The sequence below is a fragment of the Excalfactoria chinensis genome, chromosome 17 (genome assembly GCF_039878825.1).
Source record: "Excalfactoria chinensis isolate bCotChi1 chromosome 17, bCotChi1.hap2, whole genome shotgun sequence".
In the NCBI taxonomy this organism is placed as follows: domain Eukaryota; kingdom Metazoa; phylum Chordata; class Aves; order Galliformes; family Phasianidae; genus Excalfactoria; species Excalfactoria chinensis.
Genome location: NC_092841.1, coordinates 5,854,291 through 5,872,070, shown reverse-complemented (window position 1 = coordinate 5,872,070; position 17,780 = coordinate 5,854,291). Strand labels below are relative to the sequence as shown.

Genomic DNA, 17,780 nt, shown 5'->3' with positions numbered 1-17,780 from the left:
CTTCCCAGAGCTCATTGGTCAGTCTGAAAACAGACAAGCCTAAAAAACTAGTTCCCTTTCTGCTTAGGAAACACTGCAGTAGAGCTGAAACGCAGACCTTTGTGAGCAGGAAGAGCTACAGGACCTGAGTGGCCTTTCAGCAGGCAACAGAGCAAACCAAAGGCTGAGGAGGCTTTGCTGCAGGAAGAACTGGAATTGCAGCCTTCACACAGCAAAGCTTGTAAGTACTGCACTTTGAAAGTGTTCAGCCTCCCCATCTGTGTCCAAAAGGGTTTGTTTTATTGCTACTACAAGACTTCCTTTCTTACAGCAAAATGAATAAACTGTATCTGTAGATGGGCTTCCCTTTATAAGCTCTTTAAGTCTGCCAACCACAACACGGAGCTCAAAACATGACAAAGTTAAGATCCCAGTGAACTCCAGCACATTCAGCAGGCTGCTTTTCCATTTATATGATAAAATAAAAAAACAAACCAAAACAAAAAACCCCACTGTGGTTTATTGTGAAGTTTGCAGCCAGGCACAAGCAGGAGTTATTTCTACCCTTGAAGCTGCATAGACAAAACAAACAGGGATCGAGCAGAAACTGTTTGTAGCAACATTCATCTGCACACCAAAAACAGGATTCCAAGCAGAGTCACATCCAAAGACGCCCTGTTACTACACAGCCCTCCAGCTGCAGCACTGTGCCCCAGGCACGGCTCTGTAAGTGCCTACAGAATGCACTTTATGTTCAGTGCAGACTTCAATGTAAATGGTGGTCAGGAGACCAACAAGAATTCAATTACTATGCTACACTTCAGAGTTTAAGGGATCAGCTACCCAAACACGGTGAGTGAGCACTTGGACACTGAAGCCCAGCTAACAGCACAGCAGCCCCCCGTGAGTTTTACAGCCACTTAGAACATTTCACCAGAGCACTGAAAGAATGGATAAAGGTGTGTTCCCACAGGGAACCACGCTGGTTAATCAATAACTAAGGCAAAGCTATTCCATTCCTCTCCTGTGCTGGAAGGGAAGTGTTCTGCTTTGCAGCTTCTGCATACGGCTGAGATCCCCACAAGGCAGAGCCATCCGCACGGCTTCCCAGGGGCAGCTGCCACCCGCGGCAACTCTTCCAGTGGCAAAGTTACAGGGAACCTACTGAAAGGGGTTATAAAGCAGCTTAAAGCCTCCCACACCGAGCAGCAGGAACAGCTCAGGTTCCTCTCTGTTCAAACAGGCACTAGTCAACAGCCATGAGAAATTCCACCATCTCCTCCCATGATATGAATAACATTTCATGGTACCAAATATCTGGTGGTAACACCACACTGCTCCCCCCAGCACAGGAACGGCCCTTGGCAGAGTCCTTCATATTGCTGATGAGACCACACTTCATTTCTTCTTGTTGGCCGCCAAGAAACCATTAGGGAAATGCAACCCGGCCCCATTGGCACAGCAATCCCACACCTGGCAGGAGTAGGACTATACTAAACAGGAGCAGCAACAGTAATACATCAAATGGGACTGCAAGATGCACATTATGCCGGCACAGGGGCTGGAATACAGGTAGCACACAGCCCACGCCCGCGACGCCTATCCCAGCAGCGTTCTCCCACTCACCTCCCTTAACGTCAGCCGGGTAACACGAGGTTTCTCCCCCACAAAACTACCGGTGCCCCCAGAGCCACTAACCTCGTCCACCAGCCGAAGGAACGCTCGCAATCGCCAACGCAGCGCCGCAGAGCCGCCACCCCGAGCTCAGCGCCGGCACCGCAGACACCGCCGGACCCGCACGTTGCGGGGCACCGCAGCGCCGCCCATCGCGGGACCCCCGAGGCGCAGCGCCGCGCGGCTCCGCCCAGCAGCGCCGGGGAGCTCACACACGAGCGACCGCGGAGCACGCGGGCTGCCGGCCGCCTACCAACGCAGATGGGTATTTTTCCGGCCGTACCGGCAGCCCGGAGCGCGCCCCGAGAGCCGCAGCTCGGCGCCGCCAGCGCTCGGCCCGCCCTCAGCGGCAGCACGGCGCGGACGCCGGAGATACCCGCGAGCCCCGCGGTGACGCTCCCCTCCCGCAGCGTCTCTCCCGAGCCCCGCGCAGCGCCGGACGCCGGGACGGCCTCTTCCCCCGCCCGACGGGGCCGGCACGGGGCCGCTCTCCCACCCGGCTCCGAGGCAGCGCGCAGCGGTCCCGCAGACCCCACGGCACCGCCGTCTCCTCACCCGCCCGAGCCGCCGCCGCCGCCCGCATCTGTCCGCACGGTACGGAGGTGCCGAGGTGGTGAGGCGGTGAGGTAGTGAGGTAGTGAGGTGAGGCGCCGTAGCGCCGCCCACCCCGCGCAGGGCGGCCCCGCTCCGCGGCAACAGTTGGCGGCGCGCGCCCCGCCCCGCGGTTGCTAAGCGACGCGGGGGGTCCGGCGTCACCGCGCGGTACCGGGGTGCCGTGACGTCACAGCGCGGGGCCCCGCGGCGCTGCGCCCTTCTCGCCCTTCTCGCCCTTCTCACTCTGCTCCATTTCCGCGGTCGGCTTTTCCCGTGACGGATCATTCTCGCACTTGTTCCCCAGCGCCCGGAGCTGCGACTGAAACGTGCAGGAGCCAGAAGAATTAATAATGCAGGTGGTGACATCAGGGCTGCAGGCAGAGCCTCCCTGCCCTCCCCACACTGCTCAGCCGGCACCACGAGGCCGTGCACGGCTCCAGCAGCACGGATCGATGCTGTGCACAGAGCAGGCTCAGCTCCAGCCCTGCTCCTGCTCCCCAAAACAAAGACCCGAGTGCCTGCAGAGCCCTGCTCTAGTCAAGTCAGGAAGCAGCTCTTCAGGCTGTACGCTGTGGGTCAGACCACGGGGGCTGCTCTCCCTGTGATCCCCATTAACGTTAATAAGAGCAGAGCTCTTGCTGGTGTGCTGCCGGCCCGGCTGTGGCAGGCAGGCTGCAGATCAAACAGCACGGGTCGTGCTGAGGGCTCACAGCAGCGGGGAGAGCACTGGAGGCAGGGCAGGGCTGGCTGAGGGCCCGTTAATGTCAATTCCTTGGGCCTGTAACAAAGTTGGACATAACTACTGCATGCAATTATAGTATAAGGACATTTTAGGGGGTATTCCACCGGTCTCTCTAGAAATGAGCTGCTTGCAACCTCTTTGCCATCGGTAGGCTGCACTGTAGCTGCCTAATGAGGCTGCGCTTGGAAAGGCTCAGGTTCTCTGCAAAAAACCATGGATGAGAAATCAAGAGGACAGAGCTGCAGAGATAACACCTCCAAAATGGGGATCACTGCTGTCTGCATCATTAGGCTGTTCAGATCAAGCTCTGAAGGTGCCTCATAACAGCAGCTGTTAATCCATGTTAAAGCACCTTTGTCAAAATCATCACAAAATATGCCAGGCACACAATCCGCCCAGTAATAAAAAAATGAAATAAAGCATCCAGCTACAAGGTTGAACTTAAGGGAAAAAATGTGTACTCTGTACTTTAGAACTGGGCCAGAAGTGTGCCAAATGAAGGCATGGATTTGTGCAGCTCACTCAGAAGACAGAAAGAGTGGGTGGGATGGAAGGACCTCCGAGGTAAAACCGAGGTGGAGCCAAGCAGGTCCACATGGCACCAAAAAGGTGTAAACATCCCTAGTAACCTGCCTGTAATGTGGGAAAATCACTGCTCCTCTGAGGCTGGAGTGACTGTTTAGCCAAGCAAACAACTGGCTGAGCCCTGGCCACATGGAGGGCAGTGGGTTCAGACACTGTCAGGATGAGGTGCTCTGCTGGGCTCTGCTCCACACAGTGTGCAAGACGGGCTGCTGGACAAAGCGCACAGCTTCAGCTCTAAGCATGTCATAGTGACATGTCTTTAAGTTTGTAGCCTCTACTCTACGTATTATAACCAATAAGAGAAAAGATTCAGCTGGCCAGGACAAGAATAATTCATGCTTGCCAGTGTCTAGCATGCCTCAAGGCACACGGCTAACAGCAAGGCTGCAGAACAGAACAACCTAAAGCCATGCAACACCTGTACTGAGCTCATGGGCGTAACTGCCCTTCAGTACTATTGTTTGTTTGCATTAATGCATCTCTTTAATCACACAACCACGTGTCATTTCTCACTGGTCTGGATTCATTTAGGACGCAAGTTGGATGGTGCTTGACTTATCTGCAAATATTCAATATCTGCTTTAGTCTCCTTGATCAAAGTGTAGCTTCATGTCTTATTTATGGCTACTACTAACAGCCTGCTCTGCAGACAGAACTATTTATTTCCCCCCAAGCTCTCTCTGTGGTGTTCATCACTCTGACATCTGAGTGCTTTGCAAAGATTAATTCATCTTCATAAAGCCTCTTCAAAATGAGAGAAGATGGTATTCCCATTTTGCAGATCAGGAGCTGCTGCATAGACAGATTGAGGTCAAACACATCCACTCACGATCGGTCCTAATATGAAACGTCTCAGATCTAATCTTTGTAAGATATCTTCAGATATAACACCCAAACTGAAATCTGTTTGTATGTTAAGCTGGAGCTGTGGCTGACTTCTTGTGAAGCCCGGCAGTACGAGGATGGGAGGTGTGGGAGCTCTACATGCTGTCCACCAGAAAGAAGGACAGAAGCTTTCTGAAGTCACTCCCAGATACACTGGAAGCCAATGCAAACAACCATGTGAATACAGAAGACTTTATGAGCCTTCAGGGAAGCAGCAAAATGTTCCATGTTAAACTATACACACAGGGATTTTTCTCTGCAGTTTGTAACACAGGACCGAATCCCGAGAGCACAGCTTAAGGTAAGAGAGTTGCAGGTTCTCTGCATTTCTTGGGGTCTGGCCAAGCATGGACAAATACAGAAAGCTTTGTAGTGCAGGAGACCACCCTGGGAAGTGAGGCTTTGGTTTTATTAGTGCCTTAAAAGCATCTGTGGATCAAATGTGCCACTATCACTTTACACCATGAAAATGCTGCCCAGGGGACACTCAAGACTCATCTTTTCAAACGCTGATACCTCTATGTCGGTTTTAATCAAAGGCAGCTACAAAAACAAAGTGGGCCATGTGGTCTCAATGAAGCGGAGACCCCAGCAATCAATAACAGAAACAATCTGCACTTCCTTGCTGGGAGAATTTGCTTTTAGCAGCAACATCTATAAAACAAGACATCATTCAAGACCTCCCTTCGATTTTTCTTGGGACAATGAGCCCGCTGTGCCCAGAGCACATCTGTGCTTATGGACATTTTCAAATCCAGGACAGCGTTTAGACTGATAACATGACCATCAATGTACGAGATGTGAATTGCTCCATTTCCTATTACTTTGCCCTTCCGTGAGCTGTGGCACTCACTGCAGCCCTTGTCTTTCCGTTCTTGGTACATTCCCAGCTCTTTGCTTCACCAAATGAGGAACCAGATGTTTTTAGTTCCTTCTGTGTGAGAAGTAAAGCAACATTTGGAAGCAGAGGAGCTGGCCTGTCAGGTTAAGTGTGCTTCAGTAATTAATGCTAATAAAACATCCAAGTTATAGCTGCTGCAAACCTGTATATGCCTGCTTCATAGCATCATAGAATTGCTCAGGTTGGAAAAGACCTTAGAGATCATCAAGTCCAACTGCAACCTTACCACACTACCCTAACAACCCTCCCCTAAATCATGTCCTTGGTTTTAGTATCTTGGTTCATAGGGTGAGTCAGGAATGGGCTCAGCCACACTATCTAAAAACAGAACTGACATTCTCAGATAAGGCTAAAAAATAGCAACCAGCAGCATATTAATAAATAGATGGAAAAAAGGGCTGCTTTCTCTATGTAATGCCTACTAACCATTTCAGAGGCTCAGTTGGATATTACATACACAAGTGCAATCTCAGTAAGAACATACAGATGTTAATTTGAAAGTCACACATGGACAGTCTTATCAGCTGAAACATGAATTGCATTCCAACATGAACAACTGAATACATACATCAAAACAATCCAATTTCCAGCCTAGGCCACCCCCAGCACATCACTCTATCTCTGCAATTTGTGTTCCCATTCACCCGTTGGCATTCATATCGATATCCAGCAAGGCACTGACTCTCCTCAGCTCCCCTCCGTAGCAGGAACAGACAGGAAGCCAATTTTCTGCAGCAGCAGAGGGTGACAACTCAATACTTCCCATGGCAGTTCATTCTGGTGAATTTTCATCTCGTGGTAAGACGAGATGTACTAAGATGACGATCTCATGGTTTCCTTAAGATACGGAGCTTGAAGCCACTGCTGTGCTGGGCTTTGTTTGTTTTCTCCTCACCTCACAGAGGCACAGTAAGGAGAGGAACAGTAACAAGAAGAAAACAAGATTTTGGCCGTGGTGAATGTAGTGCTTTCAAACACAAAAAAGCACAGACAAACCTTCTGTGCCAAACCCTGCAACTACAGCCATGTCTTCTTCTTCCTTGCCATGCCTGCCCAGCCACCAGACCTCAGACCCCATTCTCACTACTTTATTCCAAAATAAACCAAGGCTTGGCCCAGAGCCGAGGCTCCCTGAGAGCACATCACAGTACTGTGACATGGAGCAGCAGGAAACCAGGAGCTATGTCACTACAGGTCAGTGATCACTGAAAGAGTGAGCAGCAAAGGTGGTTAATTTAGAAACCCACCATCTCAGAACAGTTAGTTTTCCTCACCTCTCCATCTGCTTTACCTTACCAGACAGACACACCAGTACAGTGTTAACTGTTCCACTAAGATTTGGAAGGTAAACCCTTGTGAATGTAGTGCCCAGGTGAATGGGACTAGTGGGACTTGCTCCCCAGCTATTCCCACAGCACAGGTACATAAGAACAGTCAGAAAACTCAGTCTGGATACCACATTAAGCTGCTCCACAAGTGCTGTGGGAAACAGGCCGCCTAATACAGAGACAAGAAAGCAGCCCAGGTTGTCCTTGTATGGGGATTCCATGCTCTGCCCTTTGCCCAGGCTCAGCCAACTACAGCCAGAGCCTCTCTCAGGACACAAAGATCCCAGACCACAAGACATAAAAACATTTCTGTGCACTGATTGCCTCCTCACAATAACCTCATTATCACAGCTGTCAGTCACCGGGACAAGCCAGCCACTAGCATGGGAACTACTGATAAGAGGTGCTCGCCCTCAAATGCTTCTGCTCCCTGCAACAACGCCGGTCCTGGCAGTGCTGTGTCCTGCTCTGCCTCCTCCAGCACACAGATGGGGTGCAGAGAGCTTCCCTTGGCATGGTGTCTGAAGTGCCACTTGCACGGAGGGAGGTGCTGAGCAGCTGGACGTTCACATGACCATTTAGAACTGTGTCCCACCACTATTACATCTCATGATCAGACTGAAAAACCTAATGCATAATTCTTGTATCTGCTTGCTAGGGCCCTGAAAAAGCAGCAGCCCAGGAGCTGTGTGTTACCAGTCTCACTGTGTGTGCAACCTCTGCTTCGTGCCCCCACTGCTGATAACAGGGGCTGTACTCCTCACATGGTGATGTACAGCCCAATCCATCACTCATATTCATTGCTCAGACAGTGGTGTAGCAAAGTGAATCTGGTCCCAAGTTACTGACCCGGACTGTGAAGTGATTCTAAGAAAGTCCGGAGAAACTGTCACCATTTTAAACCAGCTGGAACACCTTTTCCAAGGCAGAGGTGTTTAAATCCTACAGAGTACGCTGAACATCCAGTGCCTGAATCAGAAACTGTAACAGATGGACTCAGAGGGCTTTTTTAATTATGGCTATTAATAAGTGCAAATGCTCACAATGACAAATGCAATTTATTTTTAGTCTCTGCTGGGATATTAGCCTGGGCTTCTCCAGCCCTTTTGGTCAGCCTCCCTGCTTTGGCACAGAAGCACCATGCCCTGCACGGTGTCTGCCCTACCGCCTTGCTTCACTCCTCTCCCAGCACTCACAATTCTTCTAATTGGAACAGTTTAAAGACTGCAGTTTAGTTACTCCGGAATCACTCAGAGTGTAAATCAACTCTGAATTGGGCCTTAGTACTGAAATGGATGGATTAACTCAAGATTTGGTGAGATAGGGAAGTCTGTCTCCATAGCCACAAACACATTATGAATGCAGATGTCTTCAGTAAAGTCAATTCTTCTGCAGTTATTTTTCAAAGTAAAAGACACACGAGGATTCTGAATCTGATTCTCGTGGCCATTTCACTAGGTTACAAATGCAGTCTGAACCAAAAGAACACTGTTGGTACATACAAAACCATGATAACAACTGAAGTAAAATGGGGCTATTGTTTGTACTTAACTGGAAGCAGTCAGGATTTCATGCCTGCAGTTTGTGGTTTCTTCTGGGATCTTTGCAGCAGTGTTTGCATATATTACAAGTTTATTCCAATAAAGGCTCTTTTTTTAGACTGAGAGCACCAGAAGGATCGTGGGGAGACCTGGGTTGTTGCACTTGTATGTCACAAGGAGCAGGCTTCATTACTATTCATAGGACAATTTGCTTTGCTAATACATTGACACGGGATTCTCTCCAAGATGCGGGTCTCAGCCAGAGAAACAACTTATTCTGGTACAGACTGGATGGTGCATTTTGCTTGTTAAGGCTTTTTGGAGAGGCTTCATTGGGTTTTCTTTGTTTTTAGATAGGGCACTATGATTTACCAAGTCAGCCACCCCTGGGGCTGTGCCGAAGCACCTTGCTAGGATGGATGCTGCACAGCACTAGGATTGTTTGCAACCAGGAAAAATTGTTGTTGTGTGTTTAGTTTTGCTTCTTCCTCTTGCCCAGCTACTGGGCGCTATGGGGAGAGAGAGTTTCACGTGATTAATTTCCTGCTGCAGCAGAGAGGATGTGCTCCATTCTTCAGCTGTGTTTCTGCTCACTGGTGCTCAGACAAATGACTGAGCTGTGGGCAGCGATCTGCAGCAGCGCAGCACTGCTCTGAGCACAGCACAGCAGCTCTGCCAGGACTGGCTGTCTTTCCTTCCTGAGCGATAGCAGCATTTCAGCATTAAATCATAACTAACATCATAATAAGGTACCTCACAGAGCTCCTCAGTTGAAACTTATTTTTTATCTGCTGCTTCTAGGAAAAGCAACGATCCAAATATGCTTCAGCAGATACAGGCAGCACCCTGCAATAAATCAGTGAGCGCTTCTGCCAAAGCCCAGGCTCAAACCTACTGACATCAATAACATCCTTTGGCTTAGGACACATTTTGTGTCAGCCCTTCTGTTGTCTTTCATACAATCATAGAATGGCTTTGGTTGGAAGGGTCCTTAAAGATCATTGAGTTCCAATGCCCACTGTGTGCTGGGAGTCTGCCACAAACACCCATGCAAAGTGTTCCCCCAGAGCCAGCCCACCCTGCCTTCTGCCTGCAGGTGGAATCAGGACATCTGGCGTTTCCTACATTTTGGTTACAGATATGAGAAATCCAGTTCTTGTTTACATCGACCGGCACATTCTGTGGAATCACTCCTGAGGGTCTGACTGAACTTATTTATAGGGAAAAATAACACTTTATGGCAACTCAATGAGACCTGCCAGCCCAGCTACAGCAAAATCGGGGACAACCAGGCCTTGGATTGGGCTTGTTTCATGCAACCTGCAGTACTCCGAGGTGTCAGCACACTGCAGCCTCACTTGGCTGGGCTCACGAAGGTGGGCTCCCATTGCCTGCTGCCAGCAGGACACTGAGCTCAGAACCACTGCACTGCTGGGGGAGCAGCCCAACTGCTGAAGGCTGCACGTGAGAGATGTCTTTGCTTGAAAATATCTCCATTAATAAAACAGTAGAGAATGTAGAAATGCAGAATTATCTCGGAGTAAAAGGTTTCTTTTGGAGCTCCCTGAGGAGCCAGAAGCAGCTTGTTATGGAGCTAACACGTTTTTTATGGCCACAGCCACATGAATAAGAAATATTTCAGCGTGAGGAGCTGTAAGGAGAAGCACAAAGCAGGAAAGCCAGGCAAGCAGAACAAGTGGCTTTGAGTAACAAAACCCACAGCTACTGGAAAACCTCCTGAAAGGTTTCAAGTCTGAAACAACCCATGACCTAATTAGGTGGCACTGTAATGGAGAATACAGGAAGGAACAGAAAGAAAGGACGAGGAGATAAAGGGGAGGAGACACAGAGAGGCCCAAACACACACGGCTGGCAGCCCACAGGAGCGCTGCCCATGGTGATGTTCAGTGGATGAACACAAGTGCATTCAGCAGAGCACAGACAAGGGAAGCCTTGCTCCATTGCCCTGTGCTTGTGCACAGCCTTCTCCATTACTAAAATATAACATTTTTTTCTAAGGAGGAAAAGTGGGTTAGGAAGACCTAACCAGCCTTAGGGGAACAAGTACTGCAGCAAACTGGGGCAAAATACTGTAAGGATGTGATCTGCATCTTACAGCTGGGAGCATGGCCAGCCCAGCCCTCTGCTGTGGTTGCAAGCCCTGCAGTGAGCACAGACTCCTATAAGCATGCTTCTTCCAAAGATGTGCTGCAGTCTGTGCACGTCTCTGCCAAGAAATGTTTCAGCCAGGAGTGTGTGCATACCTGCAGTGAGAGCCGGCCGAGCCAACGGCACGCGGAGAGGCCCACGCTCCAACCACAGGCACAGCATGGCACTACTCGGGGCTGGGCACTCTCTTTGAAAGTGGCAGCTACGATGCACAGGAAAATCAGCTTTTTCCCTGATGTCGTACAAATGCAGGCGACTTGATCAACTGTACAACCACAAAAGTCATCTTTCTTCTGGGCTGAGGTAACCTCTGCAGGGCCAGTGTTTCTGTAGTTACTTTACCCCCATTCAAAGTAAGCACGAATGCTTCAGAAAGCAGAAAAGTTCAGGGGGAACAAAGTGCACTGCTGGTTTGGGTTCTGCATAAGAAATTAGGAAGTACAACCTACCCCAGCTGGGATCTCATGTTTGAAACAACGTCACTGTACTACAGTTTCTGTTCTGGATGCAAGAGGGCAGGAACAGCACAGTGCCCACCGCAGTGCCGGACTGCCCTGTTGCATCAGCAGTGCAGGGAGGGATGTGCAGAGCTCACCAAAGGCAGGGATGGCTCTGGGAGGCTGCCCCAGCCCTCTCCTGCAGGCAGCTCTGCTGTAGGCAGCACACACACACAATGAAAAGAAAAAGCTGACAAAGAGAGAAGGGGTGGGCTCAGCTTTCCCACCCTGCAAGATTTCACAAGACTCGTCTCCTTCCCCCATTCCGTTAATGGCTGGTTAGAGCAGTTTCATGCTGACTGAAGGCAGAATTCTGTGTATTTTAACTTTAGCTTTTAGCATGATTTACTGCCCTGATTTACAACTCCCTTAACAAAAAAAAACAACAACCTCTGGGGAAGACAATTCACATTTCTTAAAGTTATACTTACTGAGAAGAGCTGTGGAAATCTCTGTAGGATGCTGTAGGATCTGCAGTCCGTGAGCAGCAGCCACGTTTCTCCCTTGCCTTAGCTCAGACGGACGTGAAGCCGGAGCTGGGGCTGCGCTGTGCGGTGCTGATCAGGCTCTCACAGCGCATCGTTGCCAAGAAACCCGGGGCAGACTGCAAAGCCTCTGCCGGGCTCAGACATTCCTCCCAGAGCTTCCAGCGGGAGCAGCCAGCACGGCGGGCACGGCAGGGCTGGGAACGGCACTGCTCCCGTTGGTGCAGGTACAGCTCGGCTTCCACGCGGTGCTTCCAGCAGTTTGAAATACTGCTTATGTAGCAAAGCATTTTCTATCTGGAACTGGAACTAGGTACTTCAGTCTTACTTTTGAAACCAAACTAATGCGGTTCCTCCCACCCTGCTCTTAGCCAGATAGAGCAGGTAGAGAAGTGATGGCAGGACTGAAGTGTGCCTTCAGCTTTGCTGCCCAAGTCTGCAGTGGTCTCTACAGGTGAACTGATAAGAATAAAAAAGCTTACATTCTGGATGATGTAACAAATTATCTATATGTATATATCCATATGCATATATATATATTTTTTTCTGTGAATCACAAGCACTTTTGCTAATGACTTCTCATCTCAAGTTAGGGTAGGTGGTGTTTTTCAGTATCTTTGGTTTTAAAACATTTCCTGCCCTTTTCTCTTAGTTAATCATAAACTAGCTGAAGTTTGTCTTCAGACTGAAATGATGCGAGTACCCATCACAGTGTGTATCCCTTAAGATGCCTACGTTTAGGCATCCTCATTCATGACAGAGGTGTACCATCAGACTGCCTCAGCACGGTCATCTAGATCATCTTTACTTAGAGCCGCTGCAAATGATGTGACATGAAGAATAACTGAACCCTGTTTAACTCTGGAACTTCTGACATCCAGATCTGTGCACCAGGGGAAATGCACAGACCCTTAATTTTGTTGACGAGTGCTTCTCAAAGTGGGAGAGGTTGAACGGTTCAAAGATTTGTGCTTTCAGCAGGGATATACTTTAATCTTCTTTCCTCCCAGAGTTACCACTCTGTGCCTGCAAGTAATTTAAAATGAACTCCTCATACAAATCCATGTGTGCATCATGTGTAATGTGGCTAGTTAAATGCGTTTTCCCAGCAGGGCTTCTATTCCTGATTTCAAACAGCAGTCTTGGAAGGTGGTAAGCACAAGGAGGCAATCCTGGCTTCCCTCTTGCAGGGTTTTCCTGCAGAAACTTTTTGCAAGTTATTCTCCAGATGATTTGCATTTACCCTTACAGACTATTTTTAGCTGCTTTTCTTTCAGCACATATTCTTGGAGAGCCTCTGCTATTTATGTGGTCTCTGCTTCCCTCCTCGTGGCTTCTCTGCAGAGCAGTTCCACACAGCCGGGTGCTGAGGGCTTGCGTGCCTTTCCTGCTGCACACAGTGCACAACGAAGCCCATCCGAGCCCACTGAGGTCAGCAGCAGCAGCCTTTGTCACCACGAAGATAGGCAGTAGAAAGAAAACAAGCCAAGGGAAAGCAAACATACTCCAGGTCCTCAGAGTGTTTGTGGGGTCATTTGGGATGAGCGAAGGTCTGACTGTCTGGACACATCTCAATAGATAACGTGAAGCTGATGGTGCAAACAGGCTGTAAATACATACAAGGCAGCTGGGTGCAGCTGAGTGCTGAAAAGCATGAGAAAATAGTTGCAATTCTGGGGTAAATCTGGCCCCAAGATGAGCAGTTACGGTCACACAGTTTTCCCAGCTTTAAAAAAATGGCAGGAATTAATTTAACATTGTGTCCATGGACAGCATGAAGGTAGGTGTATGTACCCCGGTACTGAGGATTAGCTGTACGGCTGTGACACAGATCCTGTGTTAGTTAACAGCCCTGAACACCCACATCACATTACCAGCCCCACGAGCAGCAAAGCACTTTGAGTCAGGCTACATTGCTTTCTTTCACACATGGGAATAGTGTCACTATAAATACAAATAATAAAGCCACATAAATTAGGGCCTGTCTTACTTTAACTATACTCACACAAAAGCCTATTGTTATGATCCATAAGGGTTTAGTACTGCTGAGGTTCCTGCCTCTCTTCCAAACGTGGTTAACTTTTTCTAACAAGCCTAAATTCATAGACTGGGACTCATACACACATGCAGTGCATGCACACAGTGCAGACACTGGGAAACCTAACTAAAACAGAAGTAAATTAGCTGGCAAAAGAGGTGAAAGCACACCACTTAAGGTTCAAGTAATAAGTAAGCCTTGAATAAAAATTGCAGTTTTTATCTATGCAGTCTTTCCTGGCTTACATGTAAATCTCTCCCTCACCAAAGAGAGATTCAGCATGCTCCAGTATGTAACATTGCCTTTTAAGATTCCACAAGTATGGCCCAAGCTTGTTGGCTTGTAATATGCTGGGTTAGTAAGAGCTCCTAGGGAGCCAATATATGGGCGTGCTTAGGAGCACATTAACAGCTGTAGTAGAGCAACTGAGTGCATTATACCCAGCAGTGGAGCTGTACTCTTTTCCTGTGTCCAGTCCAGCAGTAATTAGGACTGCCGTGTGGCTCAGCAGCCTAAAAGAACTGGCAGACCAAATTAATCCCAGGAGTAATTCAAGGAAGACAGAGGAGTTACACCAAGAGTCACGGCCCACTGTGTTCCTTTCCTTGAAGCTCTCCTTTGGAAATATTAGCTACTGGCAGGCTGAATTCTGGGCTACTGAATGGTAATTAGACAGCTACATGGGAAATAATTACCTGATTACGAGATGATTCATTAGTATTCTGTCAAGATACGATTATCCTGGCATCTAGGGAATACACTGCATTTCTTCTTTGCTCCTTGCAAGATGATGACAGCAGCATAAAGCACTTCTGCCTCAAGTCCCTACAGAAAGGTACAGCAAAAGAGCACAGACAGCAGTGCTCAGTGCCCAGGGATCTAATGAAAGGAGAAAAATGCAGGGCAGACTGACACAGCCCAGTCCTGTGGTGACAGGTCAAAACCAGACAAGGAAACAGCTTCATAAACAGCAAGAACCAACTGAGATCCTACCCACACTATCCCTCAAATGCACCAAACGAACCACTCAACCACAAACACAAACCCTTACAGAGGGAGAAAAACAGTTTATGACAGCTCATGCACTGCAGCATCAGAATGCACTTTGTGACCATCAGCTCCACATCAATCGTTGCAATATGGCATAGAAGCCTGACTGGAAGATAACAGCACACGTACCTCTGTCTCCTTAAACACCAGCAAAAAGCAGGAAGGCTGATACAGAGAGGAGAGGCAAGATGTACAAAGCTAGCTCCTAACAGCACACAGCCTGACCTCATTAGTTGAACAGGGCTGTTTGTACAAAGGTCTAGCAAATTTGTAATGGTTCCCTCAACTGCTTTTATAAAGTAGAGGTAGATTTGAGACCTACAAATCTTTCTAGGCTTCACAAACAAGCGGATGTGAGCAAGAAAGGAATATGCCATCAGCAGCATCAGCACTCGGCTCTTCTCCTTGGTCGAGGCACAGCGCCCTGCTTTGCACTCTGCCTTTCATTCAGGCTCTGCAGAGGTGGGGAACAAGAACAAGCATTCTAGAAAGTTATCAGCCCATGAAATTTGGTATTCAGCTCCACCTACATGTATAAGTGTACTGCTGAATTTTACATGTGCTCAGATAGAAAAGCTGGGCCAGCAGACAAGGCACCAGCTGAGACAAAGGTACAGGTCCCTGCCTGGTGACCAGTGCCTCCATGACCTCAGTGGCGTACAGTCACCTGGCTCCTCTGCAAAGCAGCCTGAGTCTCCCATCTCTGACCTGGGCCTTAGCACTGTGTAGCTGATTTTACGTTCTGCAAACTTGGGATGAATAACAATTTTCTAGCTCCCAGAGAAGCCATGAGTTGAATTCATTAGAGCCCATGAAGTGCTTTGATAGTATAATAATAGAATAGGTATTGCAGATAGTTTCTATGCTAATTCCTTCATCTACATATCTGTGGCTGCCTCCTCCAGGAATTTAACAGATACATGGTATGCAGAATAAACACCTCAGAAGTAACAAGGCTCTGTACAAAGTCTGCAGATCACCTGCACATCTTGCTACTGGTGAATGGTCACCCTACAGCTGTCCCTCCTGGATTACTGAGAGCAGCCTCCCATGGGATGATGGAAAATTAGTGCACAGAGCCCACAGATTCTGCTGCTTTGCACACATTTTGCACTTTCTAATACGGGCCAGTGACAAAGACCATGCTGACCACATCTCTAGGATGGAGATGTGTGGGCCTCTTGGCTGTTTCCCTCCTCCTGCATGGAGAAGTCATTAGGGTTCTTCACATCCATTCTCTTCTGCTGGTCCTGTCAAATCCTTAACTCCAGATGAAGCAAAGTGCTCAGCTGCCCAGCACCTTTGGAAGCAGCAGGAACTGACCCCTGTGCACGTTGGTACACAGAGCCTCCAGCAGTCACCTCCCCAGGAGCACAGCCTTGCAGCTCTGACGCTGAGCACCCTGCAATGAACTTTGCCCCTGTGCTATCCCTTCACCAGACAGCTCCCGGTTAATGAGTCTGTGTGAGTCCAACTGGCTCTAGACAGTACTTTCGAATGTGACCACTATGAAAGGAAAAAAAAGAAATAGGTCGAGACAATTATGCAGAGCAGGCTGATATGTGATGTCTGCCTATGTTTTCAAAGGTGCATAATAATATGTCCTTGTCTGACCTGCGGTGCTGCTGACACTTTTCCTCAGTTGATGCCATCTCACAAATGCCCATTAGGCTGGAAGCTTGAACACCCACAGTGAATGGTGCCAGCAGAGTGGAAGGACTAGCAAACTTTGCAGAACTCCCTTTTAAGTTATACTTTACCCTTTCAAAGCCAGGCAGCAGGTCAAGCCTTTCTGGAGCTGTTTGCTGAGGGAGATGTCTGTGGCTCTCAGGCACAAGGCATTAATGCAAACTGATCCTGGGGGTGGGTAGGAGGAAGAGAAGAGGGGGCTGTTCTGCTTGGCACTTCTAGGCAGGAGAGCACTGCCAGCCTGCTTGCCATCCCAACATCCAGCACTGCGCTGGAAGTTTGTTGGCCAAGGAACTTGAACTTCCTTGGCCAACAAACAATGCAGCAGGCTGAGCTGCAAAAAACAGCCTTTCGTTTATCTCACAGTACTTTCAGGGATAGGAGGGTAAATAGAATCCTTGAGAAATCTCCTTGACAGGTGCAGACGTACCAGGAAAAGCATAACCTCTGGTTCAGCCTAACTCCAAGGAGGATCTGAACCATATTCTGCCTCAGGTGACAGAGGTAAGTCCTCACACATGGGCTGCTGGGCTTGATATGGAGAGGGAATGACAGGAACAGATCTGCTTAGAAGGCAGGACACCTTCAATGTGCACCAGAAGTGCATTGCTATGGCAGGAGCAGCCTGTGAGTGAAAGGGAGCAGCATGGACAAGGCCCTGCAGAGCTGCTCCAGGCTCCCTGCCTGAGCCCCAAAGTGCTGCTCAGAAGTTAACAGAGATCAATTTTTGCCCCATTGTTAGATCTCTGCAATCATAGGCAGAGAAGAACATTTTTGCACAAGCTCCTTGATTTACCTCAACTGCAGTGACAAGAATACTTCTCCCACTTCTTAAACTATTGCTTTTTAAAAAAGAAAGCTTGCCTGAGCCAACAGCCTGATTGTTCCACACATGCATTTCTCTCCCAAGTGAAAAAAAATCTCATCTGCTCATCCTGTATCTTTCATCCTAATTAAATAGTGATGTGAAGTAATCAGCGGCATTGTCAGTGGCTCTGGTGCTGCACAGACACTTTTGAATATATAACATTAAAAGGAAACAAAGCCAGATTTCCACCAGCAGCTGCAGCAGGACCAGCTGTGTAGGCAAAAACACCCTTGCAACACAGGTGGAGCTGCACTGACCCAGGGAGGACCTCTTGGGTTGCAGGACAGTCATGATTCAAGCCCCAGCAGCTTGTGAAGTGAAGAGAGGTGGGAGACTTAAAATGGCTGGAGGAGCAATGCTGCTCTGCTCAAGGGGAATGTTGTCCTGGTGCTCTTCTGTGGAAGGACTGACACCATGCTGCTATTAAAGCTTCCCTAGCCACCTGTAGGGGCTTGTAAGCATCACACATGAAAAGACAGGAACGAACCCAGACTTTGTCAGTAGGACTATAGTAGGCCTCAGCAGGCCTCAAGCTGTGCCAGGGGAGGCTCATGTTGGAAATTAGGAAATAGTTCTTCTTCAAAAGAATGGCCAGGTGTTAGAATGGGCTGCCCAGGGAGGTGGCTGAGTCACTGTACCTGGAGGCATTCAAGAACCATTCAGACAAGGTCCTGAGGGACATGGTTCAGTGGGCAATACTGGTGGCAGGCAGCAAGTTGGACTGGATGACCTTGGAGGTCTTTTCCAACCTTTGT

General features: G+C 48.7%; 1 protein-coding gene across 8 annotated transcripts in view; it reads right to left on the bottom strand.

The window, feature by feature from the left end:
- RAB11FIP4 (RAB11 family interacting protein 4) overlaps positions 1-17,780 on the bottom strand; it is a 71,935-nt gene that overhangs the window by 17,692 nt on the left and 36,463 nt on the right. Inside the window, exon 1 of one of the 8 annotated variants that reach the window (XM_072351659.1) lies at positions 11,327-11,476. The exons of 3 other annotated variants lie outside the window; for them this stretch is intronic. The gene's annotated coding sequence lies outside the window, so the exon portion shown is untranslated. Of the gene's footprint in view, positions 1-1,677; positions 1,813-2,208; positions 2,342-11,326; positions 11,477-17,780 lie in introns of those variants that run through there. 4 more of the 8 variants (XM_072351662.1, XM_072351657.1, XM_072351661.1 and 1 more) reach the window with 4 other exon arrangements.